This window comes from Abrus precatorius, unplaced genomic scaffold (assembly GCF_003935025.1).
Source record: "Abrus precatorius isolate BTA unplaced genomic scaffold, Abrus_2018 Scaffold2, whole genome shotgun sequence".
NCBI classification, from domain to species: Eukaryota; Viridiplantae; Streptophyta; class Magnoliopsida; order Fabales; family Fabaceae; genus Abrus; species Abrus precatorius.
Genome location: NW_020874362.1, coordinates 15,149,043 through 15,173,065, shown reverse-complemented (window position 1 = coordinate 15,173,065; position 24,023 = coordinate 15,149,043). Strand labels below are relative to the sequence as shown.

General features: G+C 35.5%; 1 non-coding gene across 1 annotated transcript; it reads left to right on the top strand.

Annotated features, from left to right (window-relative positions):
* The first annotated feature begins 19,011 nt into the window (after positions 1 to 19,011).
* Positions 19,012 to 19,118, top strand: LOC113860481. Its single transcript, XR_003503933.1, has one exon. It is a non-coding gene; the product is annotated as a small nucleolar RNA R71 (small nucleolar RNA).
* Positions 19,119 to 24,023: the final 4,905 nt, after the last annotated feature.

Here is a 24,023-nt window from a genome sequence, read left to right as displayed (position 1 = left end):
AGTTTTGGTGAAACAATTTCATAACTACTCTTTCTACATCTGTTTACTATATACTTTTGTACTAACTGTTCTGTTTTACTTTCTAATTTCATTTTTGATACATTCATACCAATTCCATCTGATATTTGTAAAGCTCAACTAATTGTGATCTTGTGAAGTGGTAATTGAGAACTTTATTCCCTCAGGACGATACTTGGAACTCAATTTGATTCTAAGATTTTTTATAACTTGCTACAACAACACTAGTACACTTGCTAGTCAGTTTACCTTCATTGCAACAACAGTTGTAAAGAGTGTGACAAGTTTTTGGCGCCGTTGCCGGGGAATAATTTGTTTCAATATCATTAGTAGTAGAGAGATGGTTAGATTGAGCATTTCTTTTGTTGTTTTACTTTCTAATTTTTCTACTAGCTTTCTAATTTTTTTGAATAATTTTTTTTCCTATATTTTGTGTAGTTTTCTGCATAATTTCGTTTTGCATTTTTCTGCATTGTTGTAGTTTTCATTTTGCATAATTTTCTATGTTTTCTACATGTTTTGTTTTGTAATTTTCTACATAATTTTAGATTTCATTTTGCTTAGTCACTAATTTCATTTGAATTTTGTTTACTTTCTTTTTGTATGTAAGAAAAAAAAAAGTTGCTCTATTGTTTGATGGCAACCAGCATGTATCAGAATTTTCATCAAAGCCAAGTTGCAAGAACAAGAGCTTATGAAGCAGATGGTTTTGAAGCTTTAATTAATAATTTTCAAGCTGGAGTTGCCCAAACTAACCCCTTGGTGTGTGATTTTTACAGCAAAAATGATTTGAATGAAACTTATGATGTGGCTGCATCAGAATTTCAAGAAGAAATCAATTATGGAGGAAATTTTCAAAGACCTGAATTTACCTTTCCTCATATATATCAATATCAAGCTAACATGAGTCAGCCATATTATGATTGGAATCAACAAATTTCTGCTGCAACAACACGTTTGTCAAGTCCTCATTGTTCATAACCTTATTTTCAAGCATCATATTCTCAACTTCAAAGAGGACAACAACCTTCAGAGGCTTCTCCAAAAAGAATGAATGAACTTGAAGAAACTTTGCTCCAATTCGTGGAATTTACTCAATCAAGTTTCAAGAATCAAGAGGGATCCATGGAGAAGATGGAGATGCAAATAGGACAAATTTCAGAACATTTATTAAATAGGAATGATGAGAAATTGTCTAGCAACACCATTGTAAATCCTATAGAGCAATGCCAAGCTGCTTTCACAAGGAATGAGGTAGAAATTTCTACTCATGAAGTTACTGAGAAAGAGAGAGCATTAGATAAATTTGAAGAAAATAAGATTCAAGATAAACAACAAGAGGATTGCAAAGGAGTGCAGTTAACTATTTTAAAGAAAGAAGAACCACAAGATAGCAGCAAGACACAACCTAAAAGAACCAAAAAGCGGTTGTTTGAAGATGCATCTAAGCCAATAGCTGAAGCTAAACACAAAAAGTTTCAATTTTTTCAAGCAGTGCAGAATTTCAAGCAGGAAAAACAGAAGGATGATTCTGTTATAAAAGAAGTCCTTGCTGCAGTGACATATGAAGACAATGAAAAGGAAGGAAAGAAACTTAATGAGCATACCAAACTGCTGGAAGTCCCTCCACTTTTATTTCTCTCAAGTTCTGAATTAAATGAAGAGTTGCAAGTTGGTGAGAAAAAGGGAAAACATTTAAAGATAGAGCAAGAGCCCTTATCATCAAAATCATCTCTTAGAATCAAAGATCAATAGACGTCAAGCTAGTGACGTTAAAAGAGCGCTTTGTGAGAGGCAACTCACATTTCTGAACCATTTTTACTCGATTTGCAATTTACTTAAACTTTTGTTAATTCTTTATTTCAATTTCTGCAATTTTCTGATTTTAGATTCTGTTTTATATTTGTTTTAGGAATAATGTGTTGATTCAATGAAGGCTCATGCTGTGGATGCATAAATGAGATGATTGAAATTGAATGCATGAGGCAATTAAGTTTCTAAGGAGCTTTGAATAACAAAAGGAGTCACTAGTTTGCAGAAAAGTGATCACACAGAGCTTCAATTACAGGGTTCTATTCTGAACAATCACTTTTACTGATGAAAGTGATCACGCAGAGGAGCAAGGAACGACACCCTTCTCTAGAACAATCACTTTTGCTGATGAAAGTGAACACGCAGAACCCTTTGGAAGACACCCTTCTCTGGAACAATCACTTTTCCTAGTGAAAGTAACCACGCGGAGGCTTAAATAGAGGTAATGTGATGCGCGTAGTTACTTTTTCCAATAATAGTGATCACGCGCATGAGTTATGTGTAGTTTCAAGTTAAAGTTGATGCGCGTTACCACTTTTTCTAGTAATAGTAATCACGCAGAAGGATATTACTTGCGCGTGATCACTTTTTCCAAAAAAAGGAACCACGCAGAGCCATTTTTAGAATCTCAAATCTTTATTTCTTCATTTCATTTCTCAAATTCTTGATCTTTCTGACCTTTTACTGAACAAAATTTGTTTCTAAGCAATCAATTGAAGTTCATTCTGCACATTTCTCCAAATCCAGGTCAGTATTCTACTTCTCTGATTTAGAAATTAGGGTTCTTCATTTTGCAGAATTGTGGAAAACACTGAGTAATGGAAAAATAGAAATTTTCTTGTTAATAACTAATCTGAACATGCAATTACAAGGCAATGTAGAGTAATTCTAACTTCAATTGATAGATTTTTAGATGGAAAAAGACCTACATTGACAAATTGCATGAGTTAACCTGAGGATTTAAAGTGAGAAATAGTTAGGAAGAAATTTCTGCATAAATGTAACTCTTGAACTCTAGCATTTTGCATTCAAAATCATGAATATCTGAGTTTAAATGCTTCAAGGAACCATATTCTGCATTGTTATGATATTCTTAAATTCTGCATTATTCATATTCTGCTATTCTGAAATTGAAAATGTCCTGCATTGCATTGCATTCATGCCTTTCAGTGTATTGAAATATTCTTTTTATGCAGGAAATTTTAAAAAAAAAATGGTAAGGACATCAGACAACACTCCAGTTGGCTCTTCTAGAGGTACTCCTAGAACAAAGAGAGGAAGATTAGCAGGAGCCTCTTCATCAAGGCCAAATCCTTAACATGATCCAAGGTTCAGAAGCATAGCTCATGAGAATTATTTCAGAGCTAATATCTTGAGAAGAAAGATTGTCCAAGATAGAGCAATTGAGATAGTTGAAGACCATTATCCGGAATACAAGGAGGAAATTCAGAAAAGAGAATGGGAATCCTTCTGCATGATGGCTGGCATTGGCTGGAGAGACATTACACAGGAATTTTATGCCAATGCCATGAGATTCAAGGGAGATCAGCTGCCTAAATACCATTCAATGGTCAAGGGGACAATAGTTGATTTTTCTGCTGCTAACATCAACAGAGTCCTCAACATTAAGACTCAAAAGCAACCTGGGCAGCAAGACTTTAAAGCATTCAGGGATACTGAAGGTAAGGACTATGTTCAAGTCCTTGAGAGGATTGAGAAACCAGGGACTACTTGGGAGCTGAATCTATCAGAGAAACCCAAATGCATCATAACCAAGAACCTTTTGCCCTTTGCAAAAGTGTGGAGCACATTTATTTTAAGTTCATTCATGCCTGTTAGGCATAGCTCCACTCTAGCAGTGAAGAGAGCTGAACTCCTATATGCTATAGTTAATGATTTTTATATAGATGTAGGAGAAGTGATTAGTGGATGCATTCTGGACATCCTTAAGAGGAAAAGAGATTCTTTAGCTTTTCCTTCGTTAATAACTGTTCTTTGTGAGGATGCAGGTATTGAAATTGGAGATTATCAAATCAAAATTAGAGCTGCACCTCCAATTACAGTAGCTATGGTGAAGGAGATTTATGCTACTGTCTCTTGCACATCAGCAGCACCAATTCCCTCCCAGTATAAAAGAGAGAATCCAACCACAATAAAGGAGAAGATAGCCTTTATGGCTGAAAGACAAAATTCCTTAGCTAAGAGGCAGAATGAGTTACACAACAGTCTGAAGGCTGGCATCATGCTTCTGGAAGGTGTTCTCATAAACATTGGTCAAAAGATGGGCATGACCAAAGAAGACTTGTACCACACTCCAGATCAAGCAGAGAATGCCCAATGCCTGAGGTCAACTGTCTTCAAAGAACTCCCCATCTACAGAACTCATTTCCCTCCACCAGCAGCTGCTGCAGAAGAGGAAGAAGATGATGATGAAGAGGATGATTTGGAAGATGAGGATGAAGAGTAGATTAGAAATTTAAATTTCTGTCATTAGTTTAATTTTTGTTAAAAGATTGTAATTAGAATTTCAGACTTTTGAGTGTTGTAATTACATTTTAGTTTTATTTTGGTTATGAACAATTCTGTTTTAAATATCTACTAGCTTTGAATTTTATTGAGTTTTTTTTTTCTGATAATTGATGAACAACTTGTGATGTTTTTGTGCAGACCATGCTCTCAGACTCTGAACAAGGAGGCATGGAATGATTAAAATATGCACAGCTACCATGAAAAGGGGGGTTTAATTCTGTACCTTTATTTTCATATGTACAACTTACATTTTGCATAAAATTTTCACAAGTTAGAAAAATATTAAACTGCATTAGATTTTGTTTTCTTGATAAATAAACCTGATTTTCACCTGATTGAAATTTTAATTGTTGAATTACATAAGTTGTTTTTCTCATTCTTAACATGATTGTCATACTTATATTTTTATAAAATAAAGCAGTCTTGCCATTTTATTCATGCAAATTCTTGAAGTAAATAGTGAACTGAATTGATGAATATTATCCATTTACTTCCTTGGTGAGACTTGAACCTTTTCATTCATTGATGTGTGACTGATCTCAAATTCTGATTCACTCTCTAGAACTTGCTTTGTTTCTTAACTGAATATGCTGTTTTGCACTAATCACATAAAGGATGGAGACAATTATTCAAATTTACCTAGTGAGCCAAATAGACTGCCTTTCATTCTTGAATGTCCTAGTTAACCCCTTTGAGCTGATAGCCTTTCTTTGATTAACCTCAATTCAAGCTTTTCTAGAAAAACCATTTTACCTATTCAAATAGAAAAGAGATAAATTGAGTTGAATCACAGATAAGTTTTAAAACTAAGTTTTGGGTAACATCATGTTTCTAGTGCATTACTTGACGACAAGCAATGTTCTAAGTTTAGGGTAGAAAGGATTGAGAAAAGGATTGAAATGAATTCAGAAAGTTAGAAAAAGTCATGCAGAGAAAATATGAAAAAGAAGTAACAAGCTGCAAGTAAAAATAGAAAAATGAAAAAGAAATAAAAAGAAATCAGCAAATAAAAAAGGAAAAGGAAATTGGTAGATAAGTCTGCAAAAATTTAAACTGTGATTGAAAGTTGATTAAGAATAGAAACAGTTGATGCAGCCCTTACTAAGTTTAAAAGCTTATCTACTCAATTTGCATCTTTTCTGTTTGAAATTAGCTGCATTGATATCCTGAATTCATTGAAATCATACCTGTCCTTGAGCCTTAATATTACCTAAAAAGTCCTCTTAATATGTGATTAATTGTAAATTTGCAAAGGAGGTAGAGAATATAGGCAAGCTTATGGCAGAGTTTGATGAATTTGGTGATGCTGAGAGCAAACACAAGCTTAAACACTAATTGAGTTAGACAAACACTTTCTGAGAGCTGTGATAATGTTTCTCAACTCTGTTTGCATGTAGCTTTAATGATTTGCTTGATTGAAATGAATGAGAGTGTGCAGCAAACAGATAAGTCAAGTGTGACTATCATGATGAAGAATTGGTGAATGACTTAGTGAGAAAACAATTAGAATGCATTGAAGTAAAATGGATTCTTAATCTGAATTTTTCTGAAAAATGTAAAAAGTTTTTGGATTCCAATTAATAAGAATTTACACCCTTGATATGTTCTAATTTGCTTGAGGACAAGCAAATATTCAAGTTTGGGGAGGTGATGAATCCATATTTTACTAGTATTTTACAATAGTTTTTAGTGCAATTAATAAAGAAAACATGCTAAATAGTAGAAAACCCTTAAAAAAATAATAAAATGTTGCATGTCACTTTTAAACATAGTTATTTTAAAATTCATTGATTTTCTATGTAAAAAGTGACATTTCAAGTATGCTTTTGTAGGGAATTCTGAGCTAAGTTCATGAGGATTGGATGCTCAAAGGAAAAATAGAAGAAAAGTAGCGAAAATTGGAGGAAAGAAGTTGATAATTGAAGAACAGCCTCTGAGTGATCACTTTCGCTGGTGAAAGTGAACACTTTGAAGTGCGCGTGGCTACTATCACCAGCAAAAGTGAACACGCATAAGTGAAAATGAAGAATTAACTTCTGCGTGATTACTATTGCTGGAAAAAGTGATCATGCCAGCAGAGCGGGAATTCTATAAAAGGCAGTTAGCTCAGGAATTTAGAGAGTTTTTATTCATTTTTTATTTTCCATTTGTTTTTGTTGTTGAGAGCGTCAGAGAGGGAGATTGAGGACAAACACCAAGTTTCATTTCTTGAGGGATCAGATTAGAGATTGGCTTGAAGATGTTTCTTCTTTGTTCATTCTCTTCTCCTCTTCTCTTCTGTTCTCTTTTTGTAATGTTTGCTTAAACTATTTGTGGTTAGGAATTGTGAATCTGAAATGGAAATGTTGAATTGATTTTGGATCTGAACTTTGAGTTTTGGATTGGATTGAGTGATTGATTATGCTGTTAAAGTAGTGATAGAATGGAAATTTGATCAACTAATCATAGAGGAACTCTTATCAATGGGAATTGAATTTGTTTCTCAGATCTGAATTAATTACCAAGGTTATTGGTTTCTTAGGGATAAGATATCTTAATCTTGCAATCTTTTGGTTTCTCAAACTTAATGCAGCATTTGATTGGATTAGATCTAAGGGATTGGAGTGATTTGATTAGATGCTAGATTCATTGAGGCAAGGGATTGTCCTTTGATTAATACAACGTGAAACTGATTGTCATTCCATCTAAATGCTTGAAAGTTCAGAACTTTATTGATTCAATGTTGAAGTTTTGGTGAAACAATTTCCTAACTACTCTTTCTACATCTGTTTACTATATACTTTTGTACTAACTGTTTTGTTTTACTTTCTAATTTCATTTTTGATACATTCATACCAATTCCATCTGAAATTTGTAAAGCTCAACTAACTGTGATCTTGTGAAGTGGTAATTGAGAACTTTATTCCCTCAGGACGATACTTGGAACTCAATTTGATTCTAAGATTTTTTATAACTTGCTACAACAACACTAGTACACTTGCTAGTCAGTTTACCTTCATTGCAACAACAATTGTAAAGAGTGTGACACATAGCCCACATTTATTCACACTTTAACATTAATTCACCAATCAATGGCATATTACATGTATAATCGCCCACAATGGGTTTAACCATCTCATCACACAACAATTCCATCAAACACTATTTTCTATCCTCTATCTCAGCCACATTGCAAAACTCAACAAAATAAACAGCAAATCACACACATTGAGAAAAGGTAGAGTCCCCCCTTACCTTGGATTGAAGACCCACATGCAAATCGACCCAAGGAAGTGCTCCCCATACGAATTTCGTCTTAAATACATAGAAGAATTCCATGAGAACCCAGGGAAATCACGAAAACAGAGAAGGAGGAGTGAAAAACCAAAATCCTAACCATTAAAACTCACCTCCAAGTGTTCCCAACACGAATCCGACCTTCAATCTAGCTTCCAAATGGCTTTAGAGATAATTTAATAGGTGGAATAGGGCTGTGGGTCGAGAGAATCGAAGAAATTTCAGAAGGAAGGTGAGAAATAACCTTTCTCAAACCCTAACCCCCTTTTAATTCTCTTTGGTCACGACTCTCTCGCTATAGCGAGAATGCCTTGCAGCAGCATCCACACTTAGCCTGGATACACACAGCCATACATATATGTATATATATTCAACCTATTTCAGTCCAGTCTCAATCCACATCATTACACACATATATCCATCATCTTTATGTCAATCAACACACCTCATAAGGCAACCCACACATAAATACATACATACATACACACACACATATATATATATACTTTAATAATTAAACGGTATTACAAAATCTGGGATGTTATAACTCTTCCCTCCTTTAGGGAATTTCGTCCCCAAAATTCAAACAAATGAACATGCAATTTATTCAAACAATCCTGGGTATAATTCTCTCATCTTACTCCCCGTTTCCCATGTGACATCTCCTTCATCACTCGAGCTCTATCTCACCTTCACCAATGAGATCTCTTTGCCCCTTAGTTGTTTAACACGGTGATCTGCTATCCTCATTGGATACATGTCATAAGACAAGTCTTCTCTTACTTGAACCAGGTCAAGATCGATCACATGAGAAGGAGCCAACACATATTGCCTGAGTTGTGACACATGGAATATCGGATGTAGGTTCGAGAGGTTTAGAGGCAACACTATCCGGTATGTAGCAGGACCAATTTTACTCATCACTTCGAATGGCCCAATAAACTTAGGAGATAGCTTCTGAGATTTCAGAGCTCTCCGAACTCCGGTCACAGGTGAGACCTTAAAAAATACATGGTCACCCACTTGGAAGTCCAACGACTTCCTTCTCTTATCATAGTAGGTCTTCTGCCTATCTTGTGCTGCATTTATCTTCTTTTTGATCATCTTGATTTGGTCATTTTGCCTTTGGATCATATCCGGCGCACACAGAGTCACCTCTCCATCCTCATACCAACACAGAGGAGTCCTATGATAAATGCAAATTTTACTAGTATTTTACCTTAGTTTTTAATACATTTGATATGAAAAACATGATGGAAAAAGCTAGAAAACTCATAAAAATAATAGAATGTTCAATTCATTTCTAAATAGTTTAATTGTTTAGATTTTGTGAATTTTCTATGTAAAAAGTACTAATTAGAACCTATTTTGTAGGAAACTTTGAGTTAAGATCATAAGGTTGGAGGATTAAGAGGGAACAGAAGAGAAAGAGTAGCAATTCTGGGCTTAAAATACAAGAAATGAAGAATATAGTCTGGGCGTGGTCACTCTTGTTGGCAAAAGTGAGTGTTCTAGAGAGTCCCTCAGCAGAGCACATTAGGCGTTAACACTTTTCCTGGCGAAAGTAAGTGTTCCAGAGGGCTTCTTAGAAGAAAATGCTCTGCATTACCACATTTATCACTAAAAGTGAACGTTCCAGAGAGACTAAATATCAGGAAGTTCTGCGTGATCACTATTATCACTAAAAATGAACGTTCCAGAGAATCTCAAATATCAGGAAGCTTTGCGTGATCACTATTATGAATAAAAGTGGATGTTGCAAAGAGCCCTCAACTTAGGAAGTTGCGTGATGAATTCACTTTTTATTATATTTTTACTTGCCTTTTTGGTGCTCCTTAATAGAAGAAATGGACTTAGATAAATAATATAGAAATCACATTTTGAGTAAATATTATAGGTTTATTAATTTTTGATTAATTTGCATTTATTTACATAGATATAGATTGCAATTTTAATTATCTTGATGATTTTGCAGAATGACCAAGTTAAATTTGAGAAATCTTGGTCCTTGGATGAAAGTTGCCCTCAAAGTAGCCACTTTCAAGACCAAAAGTGGCAACTCCAGAAGCTCCAGGGACGCTAAATTGGAAGCATGATGCGCGTGGCCACTATTGCCTCTCAAAGTGGCTACGCACATCCAAAGTAGCCACTTTCAAGACCAAAAGTGGCAACTTCAGAAGCTCCAGGACGCTGATTTTGAAGCCTCCTGCGCGTGGCCACTATTGGCTCTCATAGTAGCCACGCGCACCAAAGTAGCTACTTTCAGCACAAATAGTGGCAACTCCAGAGAAGCGGCATTCCTTCCATCCTGTGCGTGGACACTTTCAAGGCCCAAAGTGGACACTTTCAAAGGCAAAAGTGGACACTTTGGTGACATGTCATCCACTATAAATAGATTTTAGGAATTAGGGTACGGGACTTTTGACACTTTTACAATTTTTCCTTTGCCAAATTGGGATAATTTCTTACGACATTGGAGTCTTGGGTAACAGCCAAGGATCCTCTATAGGTTTTAATTTCAAATTTCTCCGTTGATTTTTGTTGAATTTGCATTAATGATGTTTACGTTCTTGCATTTCTCTCTCTTATTCGTGAAGCCCATCCATATGGAGGGCTAAACTTTCTTGTAATTCCTAGTCAATGCACATGAATCTTGAATTCTTGGGATTAATTGCAATACAAATCTTTCTTTCCTTGAATTTATTAACCCCAATCTCTGAATGAAGTGGAATTTGCATGAAGGGAACATTGCTTAATGAACCCTAATTTACCTAACGAAATTCTAATTCAAAATTGCTTAATTTTGATTAATCCTTGAGGTTGCTTAATCTTAGGGATAGAGATTGGAGCCCATTAAGATGCTTAATTTTAATTGGGATGTTAAAGTTAGTCTTCTCTTGTTAGATTAACTTAATTCAAGGGAAAGAAAGGGGATTATTGAATCATTTGAAAGAATAATGATAGAACTCATTGCTTGACTAGGGATTACTCATTTTAATTGATTGAATTTCATTAATTTACATTTCGTTCTTGATTAAAATCCGGAAATTGACAAACCTCCCCCCAATTTACTTGCTTTAAAATACATGTTCACACTTGTTCGATGTATGTTCTCAACCAAAAATTCCTTGGAGACGACCTAGGATAACACCCTAGCACTGCATTCATTTCTTTCCATAATTGATGAGGATTAACGACAATCTTTTGCATGACGAATAGCTAAACATCGTTTCATCATTGCGCGTTGCCACTTTTACTCATAAAAGTGAATACGCGCAACCACTTGACCTTCTGCGTAGCCATTATAATCAATTTTATTGATAACGCACAAAAGGCAGGAAATCTATAAATTGCAGAAACACTCAGATTTTCAGGATTTTTTCTCATTTTCTCATTTCCACACCTTAGGAGAGTTAGAGAGGGAGATTGGGGGCGACTTCCAAGCTCTGCACCTTGAGGAATCAGGCTGGAGATTGGATTCATGAAGAAATTCTGCAGCTCCTCTTCTTCTACTTTTTCTCTCTTTTTTTCTTTGATGAACATGTTCTGATTTCTTTTTCTTATGGATTGATGGATCCAATTTTGGTATTCTAAATTGATTGTGGATCTGGATTTTAAGATCTTGGTTGTATTGATTGTTTAACTCTTTCCTTAATGCGATTCTTGAAATTGTTATTCAATTGAATTGAACCTAGCGGATTTTCATCAACGGAAGTTGAGTTAATTGCTCAGATCTGAGTTGAATGTCAAGGTTAGGGATATTTTAGGAATAAGAATTCGTGATCTTGTGATCTTATAATTTCCAACACCTAATGCAATGTTTAATTGATTTACACCTAAGGAATTAAGGTAGTTAATTGAATATTAGGATCAATGAGTCAAGGAATTGAACTTTGATTAACCTAGTGAAATTGATCATCAATCAATCAAGGAACTTAGAGTTCAGATCTACTTCAATTTGCAATTGATGAAGAGGTGAAATCAATCCTGACTTTATTCACACATTACATTCAAACTCTATTTTACTGCAAATTTCTTATCTTTTAATTGTTCTAGTTTATTGCTTTTGGTATGATACAACTCTTCCAAATTCGTATGGCTCAAATGGTTATAATTCTGTGAAGTGGTACTTGAAATCTAAATTCCCTGTGGAGACGATATTCTGATCTTAAATTTACTCATTACTTGCTGCAATTCCTAGTGCACTTGCTAGTGTTTAGAATTGTGAATAACATCCTACACGTCTGCCCATATAAGGCCTCAAATGTGCCATCCCAATACTAGTATGATAGCTGTTATTGTATGTGAACTCTACCAATGACAAACATTCCTCCCAACCCTCCTGCTGCTCGAGCACACAATCCCTCAGTAAGTCCTCCAGGGACTGGATAGTCCTTTCGATTTGTGGATGTTGGTGTTCAACTTTCGCCTTCTGGCAAGTCAAGCATCTAGCTATATATTCAGCCACATCTCTCTTCATTCCATTCCACCAAAAGCTCTTATAGAGGTTCTGATACATTTTGGTCACACCGGGGTGAAAACTCATCCTGCTCTTATGTGCTTCCTCAAGTACCATCTGTCTTAATTCATCCACTTGGGGAATACACACTCAGTTCGGGAACTTAATCACCCCATTTTCATCACAATGGAACTCCAAGTTCTTGCCCTCATTCCTCTGTCTTATCATATCTTGTAGAAAGGCATCTCCCTAATGTGCATCTCGGACATACACCAAAAAGTCGTTATGAATCGTCGTCATTCCGAGATACAAACTCCTCGGCTTCACCTCCATGGCCAAGTTCATGTCTTAAAATTTCTCAATCAGTGATGAACGAAAGATTTTCTTGTTTGCAAAAAGATTTGTTGTCAACCTTCATCAAAATATGCAGAAAAATTTATGTAGTCTAGGATGCAAGCCTAGGTTGTCTCCAATGACTTTGGTTCGTAACATACATTGAACATATTGTAAACATTTACTATAAAAACAATTAAAACAAAGGGGTTTTGTGTGATTCCAATTTTAATATAAAAGCAAGTGATGAAATTAATGAGTCCAATCAATGAAATGTGCAATCCTTAGTTTGTTCATGTAATTCTATCCCTATTCCTCTTAAGGTTCAATACTTTTCCTCTTCCTCTGAATTAGGGTAACTCAACAAGCAAGAATTACCCTTAAAGTCCCATATGAATTAAGCAATTTTAATGGGTTCCAAACCTTTTCCCTAAGATTACGCAACCTTAGAAATTAACTTAGGATTAAGCAAAGCAAGTTAAGAATTTCATTAAAATGAATTAGGGTTAATTAAGCAATGTCCCCCTTATTCAACCATTAATTCAATTCAAAGAGTTAGGAAATATAAATTCATGAAGGAAAGGGAATTAAATTGACAATCATACCCAGGAATTCAAGAATCTATGAACTCACTAAGGATTACAAGAAAGTTTAGCTCTCCATAAGGATGGGTCTTACAAATTCAAGATGAAAACAAAGGGAATTCAATATCATTAATGCAAGAATTAAAGGAAAATGAAGAGAAATTGTAAATCAAACCCTAAGATTGGCCTTGGCTGTCACCCAAGGGTCCTATGCTCTACAAAATGCTCCCAAAGTGGCAAAAAGAATCTAGTTATGAAAAAGCTCCGTACCCTAATTTCTTAAATTCTATTTATAGTGCAGAAATTTTTGCCCAAAGTAACTACTATGGTTTCATAGTGATAACGCAGTGCTCTATAGTAGTTACTATCGCTCCATAGTAGCCATGCAAAAGTCCTTTGATTTGGGCTTCTCTGGAGTTATCACTTTGGTATCAGAGTGATAACTTTGGTTGCTCCAAAGTGTCTACTATGGTTCCAAAGGAAACATGTGCAACACTTTTTCAAACTGGGTCTGTGTAGTTGTTACTATGGGTTCATAGTGATCACTTTAGTTTACCCTTCTGGACTTAGCTTGCTATAGTGTTCACTATGGGATCCAAAGTGATCACTTTCATATCAAACTTTCTCAAATGCTGAAAATCCATGGAAAAAGTCTAGAAATTCCTGCACAATTACTCAAATGATCAAAATTGTAAACTATATCTATGTAAATCAATGTAAATTAACCCAGAATTATGAAACCTATGATATTTGACCAAAATGATGTTTTTATGTTATTTACACTTCCTAAGTTTACTTTTTCTATTAAGAACCATCAAAATGACAAGTAAAAATCCAATAAAATGTGAATTCATCAATCAGCTCCATTTCTTTTATCATCATTGGTGCCACGTGCAATGACTTCTTGCTTAAAGCATCGGCTACCACATTTGCCTTGCCAGGGTGGTACAACAATGTGAAATCATAGTCCTTGAGGAATTCCCTCCATCTCCTCTGCCGCATGTTCAGCTCCCTCTGATCAAATAGATACTTCAAGCTCTTGTGGTCACTGAACACCTCAAACCTTGCTCCATACAGGTAGTGCCTCCATACTTTAAGAGCAAAAACCACCGTGGCTAACTCCAAGTCATGAGTTGGATAGTTGACTTCATGTGGGCTGATGAATCCATATTTTTACTAACATTTTAATATAGTTTTAATCCATTTGATATGGAAAATATGTTGGAAAAAGAAGAAAAAGTCATAAAAATAGAAGGATTGAAAGTTGTCTTTAAATACATAGTTATTTTAGCATTTGTGTATTTTCTGCATAGAAATTAATAATTCAAGCATATTTTCGTAGAAAATCCTGAGCAATGTTCATGAAGATGGAAGATCAATGGAGAGATAGAAGAAAAGTAGCAAGTCTGGACTCAAAGAACAAGATTTATGGAGTTTGGGTTGGGCATGATCACTCTTGCCAGTGAAAGTAAGTGATCCAGAGCTTAATTGAGAAGTAGAGTTTGGGCGTAGTCACTATTATCAGTGAAAGTTAGTGTTTCAGAGCGTTTCTCAGAAGAACACAGTGTGCGTTGTCACTTTCGTTGGTGAAAGTGCGCATTCCAGATAAGCTCCAAACATTGCATGCAGTGCATTGTCACTTTTGTTGGCAAAAGTGAGCATTCCAGAGGACTTCAAACTTAGCAGACTTGCGCGTTGTCACTTTTGCTGGCAAAAGTGAGTGCTCCAGAGAGACCCCATTGATGAATCCATATTTTACTAGTATTTTACAATAGTTTTTAGTGCAATTAATAAAGAAAACATGCTAGAAATAGTAGAAAACCCTTAAAAAAATAATAAAATGTTGCATGTCACTTTTAAACATAGTTATTTTAAAATTCATTGATTTTCTATGTAAAAAGTGACATTTCAAGTATGCTTTTGTAGAGAATTCTGAGCTAAGTTCATGAGGATTGGATGATCAAAGGAAAAATAGAAGAAAAGTAGCAAAAATTGGAGGAAAGAAGTTGATAATTAAAGAATAGCCTCTGAGTGATCACTTTCGCTGGTCCCATGAAATCAATCCCCCATACATCAAATGGTTCCACTTCTAGGATGTTGGTTAATGGCAGCTCATGTCTTCTTGAAATATTTCCAGTTCTTTGACATTTATCACAGTTTTACATATACTTCTTGGCATCTTTGAAGAGTGTAGGCAAAAAGAAACCTGCTTGCAAGACTTTTGCAGCAGTCCTTGAACTTGCATGGTGGGCTCCATATTCTGAATTGTGACAATGCTATAGTATCTTAGCTTGCTCACTTTGTGGAATGTATCTTCTAATGAACAGATATGGGTCTTCCCACACATAGAATTTGCTATCATATAAGAACTTCTTCTTTTGCTGCCAAGTAAACCTCTTTGGAATGAATTAAGTGGCTTTAAAATTTGCAATGTCAGCAAACCAAGGCATGTTTTCCACTGCAAACAGCTTTTCATTTGGAAATTCTTCATTTATTTCCAATGATTCAGTGGTTAAACTCTCCAAAGGAAGTCTGGACAAGTGGTCTGCTACACAATTTTCTTTTCCTTTCTTGTCTTTGATTTCTAGCTCAAATTCTTAGAGTAGCAAAATCCATCTTAATAACCTGGGTTTTGTATCCTATTTTGTCAAAAGGTATTTAAGAGCAGCATGATCAGTGTATACAATCACTTTTGAACCCATTAAATGTGGTCTAAACTTATCAAAAGCATGTACAACAGCTAAAAGTTCTTTTTCTGTTGTTGTGTAATTCACTTGTGCAGGATTTAACACTTTGCTTGAATAATAGATAGCATGTAATTTCCTATCTTTTCTCTGTCCTAACACAGCACCCACTGCACTATCACTTGCATCACACATGAGTTCAAAAGGTAATTTCCAATCTGGTTTTGCAAGAATAGGTGCAGAAATCAATTTCTCTTTTAAAACAGAAAATGCATGCAAACAATTATCATCAAATATGAAATCTGCATCTTTTATAAGTAAATTACTCAAGGGTTTAGCAATCTTAGAAAAATCTTTTATGAATCTTCTATAAAAACCAGCATGTCCTAAAAAACTTCTAACTCCCTTAACATTGATAGGTGGAGGCAATTTACTAATGATTTCTATCTTAGCTTGGTCCACCTCCATTCCTTTCTCTGGAATTTTGTGACCAAGGACAATGCCTTCTTGTACCATGAAATGACACTTCTCCCAATTCAATGCAAGGTTAGTATCTTGACATCTCTGTAAAACAGTGGATAGATTAGCTAAACAATCATCAAAAGAATCACCAAAAACAGAGAAATCGTCCATGAACACTTCTATGATGTTTTCTACCAAATCAGAAAAAATAGAAAGCATGCATCTTTGGAAAGTGGCAGGGGCATTACACAGACCAAATGGCATTCTCCTATATGCAAAGACTCCAAATGGACATGTAAATGCAGTTTTCTCTTGATCCAAAGGATCCACAGCTATTTGATTATATCCTGAATACCCATCAAGAAAACAATAAAATGAAAGTCCAGCAAGTCTTTCTAGCATTTGATCTGCAAATGGTAGTGGGAAATGGTCTTTTCTGGTTGCATTATTTAATTTCCTATAGTCTATGCACATTCTCCATCCAGTCACAGTCCTAGTAGGGACAAGTTCATTCTTTTCATTAGGTACAACTGTCATACCACCTTTCTTTGGAACAACTTGGACTGGACTTACCCAATTGCTGTCAGAAATAAGGTATATTATTCCTGCATCTAACAGCTTCATGACCTCTTTTTTAACTACCTCTTTCATGGCTGGGTTTAACCTCCTTTGTGGCTGCACAAAAGGCTTAAAATTCTCTTCAAATAAAATTCTGTGCTTACAAAATGAGGGATTTATACTTTTCAGATCTGCAATACTCCAGCCAATTGCAGATTTGTGTTCTCTTAAGATTCTTAACAATTTTTCCTCTTGTTCTTCCTTAAGTTCATTGTTGATGATGACCGGATTTTCATGTTTCTCATCCAGAAATGCATACCGCAGGTGTGAAGGAAGTTGTTTCAGTTCTAGCTTATGCTTTTCTTCTTCTTTAGCGTCCTTTTTCAACTCTTCTTTCACTAAATTTTCTGCAGGTTTTTGCATCGTCAGAGCTTCCAATTGCTGCTGCATTTCCATGATATCTTCTTCATTTAGAGTTTCAGATTTGTCATTCCCTGTAGATATTATTTCTTCTAACACAGCAGTTTCATCAAATTCTTTCATATGGTGTTGTGTAATAAAAGCATCCAGTATATCTACCTTCATACATGTATTATCTTCAACTGGATATTTTAAAGCTTCAAACACATTAAATGTTACCTTCTCATCTTGAACTCGAAGCATAAGTTCACCTTTTTGCACATCTATTAAAGCTCTCCCGGTTGCAAGAAATGGCCTCCCTAGGATCAAAGGAATGTTATAATCCACTTCCATGTCCAGAATTACAAAATCTGCAGGAAAAATGAACTTGTCAACTTTAACTAATAAATCTTCAACAACTCCATATGGATAAGTGTATGATCTATCAGCTAGCTGCAGTGTAATGTTGGTAGGCTTCACTTCCTCTATGCCAAGTTTCTGTAGAACAGCTAATGGCATCAGATTTATGCTTGCTCCCAAGTCACACAATGCTCTTCCCACAGTGTAGTTTCCTATTTCACAAAGAATGCTAAATGATCCAGGATCTTTCAACTTTTGAGGAAGTTTTCTCTTAAGAATGGCACTGCACTCCTCTGTCAAAGGTACTGTTTTGTCATGCTCTAGCTTCCTTTTTCTGGAAAGTAGTTCTTTCATGAACTTTGCATATGAAGGCATTTGCTCCAAAACTTCTGCAAAAGGAATGTTAATTTGTAATTTCTTAAAGACATTCATAAACCTTTCGAATTGTTCCTCTTGTTTAGGATTTTGGACTCTTTGAGGATAAGGCAGCCTCTTGTATTTTTCTGGGTCTATTGGCTTACAACCTTCCTCAAAGAGTTGTTTTTTTGTTTTCCTTTCAGAATTCATGGGAACTTTTTCTTTTTCTTCTAAATGGTCTTTCTTCAATAGTTTAAAATTTCCTTGTTGCAGATCTTGTTCAATTTTCCTCTCTGCTACATCATTTACTTTCTTTTCTTCAGGTTTAGGACTTGCAACTACAGCTCCACTTCTTGTAGTTATAGCTTGACATTGCTCCTTAGGATTGATTACTGTATTGCTTGGAAATCTTCCTTCATCCCTGCTGGACAGTTGTTCAGCTAATTGTCCAATCTGTGTCTCTAGTTTCTTCATGGAAGCTTCTTGGTTTTTGAAGCTTGTTTGAGTCACCTTCATGAATTGCAGCATAGTTTCTTCCATCTCAGTCAACCTCTCATTCATAGGTCTGGAAAATTTCTGATTTCCTTGAGGTTGAGTGGATGAATTCCTCTGAAAATAAGGCTGTTGTGTTGTTGGACCTGCATTAGAAAAAGGCAAATTTGAGTTAGAATTCTTTGCAGCAGAATATTGATTATTCCAATTAGAATACTGCTGAGTTCTATTATTCAAAAATTGAAATCCAGGGGGATATGATGGCTGTTGTCTCTGAAAATTATTCATATAATTCACTTGCTCTTGTGGTTCACTTGTGGATGCCTCACATGCACCATTTACATGGTTTCCTCCACAAAAATCATAACTTAGCTGACTAGTAGGCATACTCCCTGTTTGCAGATTGTTGATTTGTTGTGTTAAGGCAGCTAATTGTTCTTAAAACATTTGATTTTGTAGCTGATTTTGTGCAAGAAAAGTTTCCAGAACCTTAGCTTCATGACCAAAGTTTCTTCCTTGATTCCTTGAGTTTGAATTCTGATACATTGAAGATGCCATCATGTCAATAATCCTCTGAGCTTCTTCCAAGGACTTTGTATTTAATGAACCTCCAGCAGCAGCATCAACCATTGTTCTTGTTACTGCATTCATTCCATTATAAAAAGTTTCCAATTGCATCCAATCTGGAATACAATGATGTGGACACCTTCTTAGCAATTCTTTGTATCTTTCCCAAGCTTCATACAATGATTCTCCATCTTGCTGAACAAAGGATGTAATTTCTCCTCTCAGCTTAGCAGCTTTGGATGGAGGGAAGTACTTGGTTAGAAACCTGTTCACAAGTTCTGTCCAAGTTGTAATGCTTCCTTGTGGTTGAGCTTGTAACCAGCATTTTGCTCTATCTCTCAAGGAAAAAGGAAATAGTCTCAGTCTGATGGCTTCTTCACTAACCCCATTTATTCTTATGGTGTCACATAGCTGTAGAAAATTTGAAATATGTAGGTTAGGATCATCAGAATTTCTACCAGAAAACTGATCTTGTTGGACTAAGTGTAATAAGGCAGGTTTAATCTCAAAATGGTTGGCTTGAATAGTTGGCCTGATTATAGAAGAGTTAAAACCTTGCATGTTAGGAATTGCATAGTCCCCTAATGTTCTAATTCTATTTTGTTCTGCCATCTCTATTTCTGAATTTAGTTGTCTCAAAGATGTAGGTGTTCTTTTCACTCTAGGATTGTTCTGAAATTCTGGAGAATGGACAGCTTCTAATTCACTATCACTCCCTATGACTTTTTCTGCTCTAGACTCTTTTCTTAATCTCCTTAAGGTTATGTCTATGTCAGGATCAAAGACTAGAGTTGATTTGTTTTTGTTTTAGCCACACATATACAAATCAAAATGAAGCAAAAGTAAACTACAAGTTAGTATTTAGAACTGCACCACAAAAATTATGCAGCAAATATCAGAAAAAGTAATTGAAACACAAGTTTAAAAGCTGCAGAATTATGCAGAATGGACAAAATGTCTAACTACAAACTAATACTACAGAAATTCAGAGAAACAAAATACTCAATCTAGCTATTCTTATGTTACTAATGATATTGAAACTCAAATTCCCCGGCAACGGCGCCAAAAATTTGTTGTTTGCAATCTAAACACTAGCAAGTGCACTAGGATTGCAGCAAGTAATGAGTAAATTTAAGATCCGAGTATCTTCTCCACAGGGAATTAGGAACTCAATTATCACTTCACAGAAAAATAACCATTTGAGCCATACGAATTTGGGAAGAGAGTTGTATCATATAAAAGCAATAATCAGAGCAATCAAAAGTAAAGAACTTGCAGAAAAATAGAGTATAAGATTTGTGATGAAATGAAATAGCAATGAAGGATAGTTAGGAATTTACTTCACAAGAATATCAATATCAATCCAATTAAATCCTCTGAACATTCAAGCAATTGAATACTTGACAATCAGTTTCACATATACCTAGCCAAAGGTTAATTCCTTAACTCATTGACCCTAACAATCCACTAAACCTCCCTAATCCCTTAGGTGAGATTCAATTTCAGGTTGCATTAAGAATTAGAACTATAAGATTGCAGAATTAGGTCTCCTTATCCCTAAGAAATCCCTAAACTCTGGTTGCCAATTCAGATCGGAGCAAACAATCCAATTCCCATTGGTAAAGATTCCTCTTGATTAATCAAATGAATTTCTATTCAAAGATTGCATGAAAAGTAGAATTAACAACTCAATTAATCCAAGAACTTAAAGTTCAGAAGATAAAGTCGAATCAATACATCAATTCGAGTTCCATAAACCCCTAACTATTGGAAATTAAGCACACATTGCAACAAAAATAGAGAAAGAAGAAGAAGAAGAAGATGAAGAAGAATGCAGAGCAGCCATGGCCACGAGCTCCAATCCGATCCCTCTTCTTGGAGCTTCAAGCTTCGACCCCAATCTTCTCTCCACTCTCTCTCAACGAGAATCTAACTAACAAAACAGAAAATGAGCAAAAGACCCCTAGTTTCGTGCTTCAATCATGTATTTATAGAAACCCCAGTTCTGCACGTTGTCACTTTTCTTCACAAGAGTAACCACGCAAAAGCTTTATGTAGTGCGCGTGTTCACTTTCAAGAGCAAGAGTAACCACGCGCAACTTGCAGAGTTGAAGGCTTCTCTGGAACATTCACTTTAATTCATAAGAGTGGCAACGCAGGAGGTCGAGGGCTGTACGTTATTACTTTCGTGAGTAATAGTAACCACGCGCAAGCTGTCCTAATACAAGTGCCTCTGGAACGCTCACTTTTGTTGGCGAAAGTGACAACGCGCAGCTCATCAGGAATGAAGTCTCTCTGGAACGTTCACTTTCGTTGGCGAAAGTGATAACGCACACTGGCAACGCTCACTCTTGTAAATAAAAGTGATTACGCACAGGCTCCTCTTCTCATTTAGGTTCTGGAATGATCACTTTCACTAACAATAGTGATCACGCCCAGCCTGCATCCTATAATTCTTGTATTTTGGAGTCCAACATTGCCATTCTTCCTCTTCCTTTCCATTGATAATCCATTTCCATGACTTTTGCTTAGATTATTCCTTCAAAAACAAGATAAATTCCTTAAGAACTAAGCATAAATTCTACAAATGCGAAAATAACTACAAATTGAAATAAAACTTTCAATCATTCTCTTTTTCTGAGTTTTTCTGCTTTCTTCATATATTTTCCTTATTAAATGAGCTAGAATTATGCTAAAATATCAGTAAAAATATGGATTCATCAATAGATTGTAGAAAGCTGAACGATGCAACCAGAAAAGATCATTTTCCTCTACCTTTTGCAGACCAAATGCTAGAAAGGTTAGCTGGACATGCATTTTACTTCTTTTTAGATGGATATTCTGGCTATAACCAAATTGCTGTAGATCTAATTGATCAAGAAAAAACTGCTTTTACTTGTCCCTTTGGAATATTTGCATATAGAAGAATGTCTTTTGGGCTGTGTAATGCTCTAGCTACATTTCAAAGGTGCATGTTAGCTATTTTTTCTGACTTGGTTGAGAAAATAATTGAGGTATTCATGGACGATTTTTCTGTTTTTGGGAATTCATTTGATGATTGTTTATCTAATTTGTCCATTGTTTTGCAGAGATGTCAAGACACCAACTTGGTGTTAAATTGGGAGAAATGTCACTTTATGGTGCAAGAAGGAATAGTGTTTGGCCATAAGATTTCAATTAGAGGGATGGAGGTTGATCAAGCTAAAATAGAAGTGATTAGTAAATTACCTCCACCTGTGAATGTGAAAGGAATTAGAAGTTTCTTAGGCCATGCTGAGTTTTATAGGAGGTTCATTAAATATTTTTCTAAAATTGCCAAACCTCTGAGTGACTTGCTTGTAAAGGATGCAGCATTTGTATTTGATGAATCTTGTATGCATGCTTTTACTGTTTTAAAAGAAAAACTGATTTCTGCTCCAATTCTTGTTAAACATGACTGGACTGTACCATTTGAGCTAATGTGTGATGCAAGTGACAATGCAGTGGGTGCTGTATTAGGACAAAGAAAAGATAAAAGACTACATGTGATTTACTATGCTAGTAGAGTCCTAAACTCTGCATAGATTAATTACACAACCACTGAAAAAGAGTTGCTTGCTATAGTATTTGCTTTTGATAAATTCAGGTCTTATTTAGTAGGGTCCAAGGTTGTGGTATATACTGACCATGCTACTCTGAAATATTTGTTTTCTAAGCAGGATGCTAAACCAAGACTGCTGAGATGGATTCTACTACTTCAAGAATTTGAGTTAGAAATTCGAGATAAGAAAGGAAAAGAGAATGGTGTTGCAGACCATCTATCCAGAATTCCATTGGACACATTGCCATCAGATTATTTGGATATTAATGAAGAATTTCCTGATGAAAAGCTGTGAACTGTGGATGAATTACCTTGGTTTGCTGATATAGCGAATTTTAAGGCCACTCAGCACATTCTAAAGAGAATGAATTGGCAGCAAAGAAGAAATTTCTTCATGACAGCAAGTTCTATATTTGGGAAGATCCTCATCTATTCAAAATTAGAGTAGATGGCATTTTGAGAAGATGTATTCCACAGAAAGAACAAGCTGATATCCTATGGTATTGCCACAATTCAGATTATGGAGGCCATCATGGTGGATCAAGAACAGCTGCCAAAGTATTACAAGCTGGATTTTTCTGGCCTACATTGTTCAGAGATGCAAAAATTTATGTAGAAAACTGTGATAAATGCCAAAGAGTTGGTAACATTTCCAAAAGACATGAGATGCCTTTGAACAATATCTTGGAGGTGGAACTGTTTGATGTATGGGGAATAGACTTTATGAGACCCTTTCCAACTTCTTTTTCTCATGAATACATACTTGTGGCAATTGATTATGTGTCTAAATGAGTGGAAGCTATACCAACCAGAACAAACGAAGCCAAAGTGGTGATTTCCTTCATAAAGAAAAACAATTTTTCAAGATTTGGAGTGCCAAGAATTCTGATTAGTGATGGAGGATCACACTTCTGCAATAAATACCTCTATAATGTTCTGCATAAGTATATAGTAAAACACAGAGTAGCAACTCCTTATCATCCTCAAACAAGCGGACAAGTGGAAATTTTAAACAGAGAAATCAAGAAGATCTTAGAGAAAGTAGTCAGTAACTCAAGAAAAGATTGGTCAAGGAAGCTTGATGATACATTATGGGCATACAGAACAGCATTTAAAACACCAATTGGTATGTCACCATATCAATTAGTGTTTGGGAAATCATGTCATCTTCTGTGGAACTTGAACATAGAGCATATTGGGCTACTAAATGGCTGAATTTTGATTCAACCAAGGCTGGAGAAAAGAGAGTGTTACAGCTACATGAACTAGAGGAATTCAGACAAATTGCATATGAAAATGCAAAACTGTATAAAGAAAGGACTAAAAGAATACATGACAGATTCATCCTGCAGAGAGAATTCAGACCAGGGCAGCTAGTTCTATTATTCAACTCTGGATTGAAGTTGTTCCTTGGAAAACTCAAGTCTAGATGGTCAGGACCTTTTATGGTAAAAGAAGTATCTCCCTTTGGTGCTGTGTTACTTGAAGATCAGAGAGAAGGGAGAAAGTTTAAAGTCAATGGCCAAAGACTGAAGATTTACAATGGAGGAGAA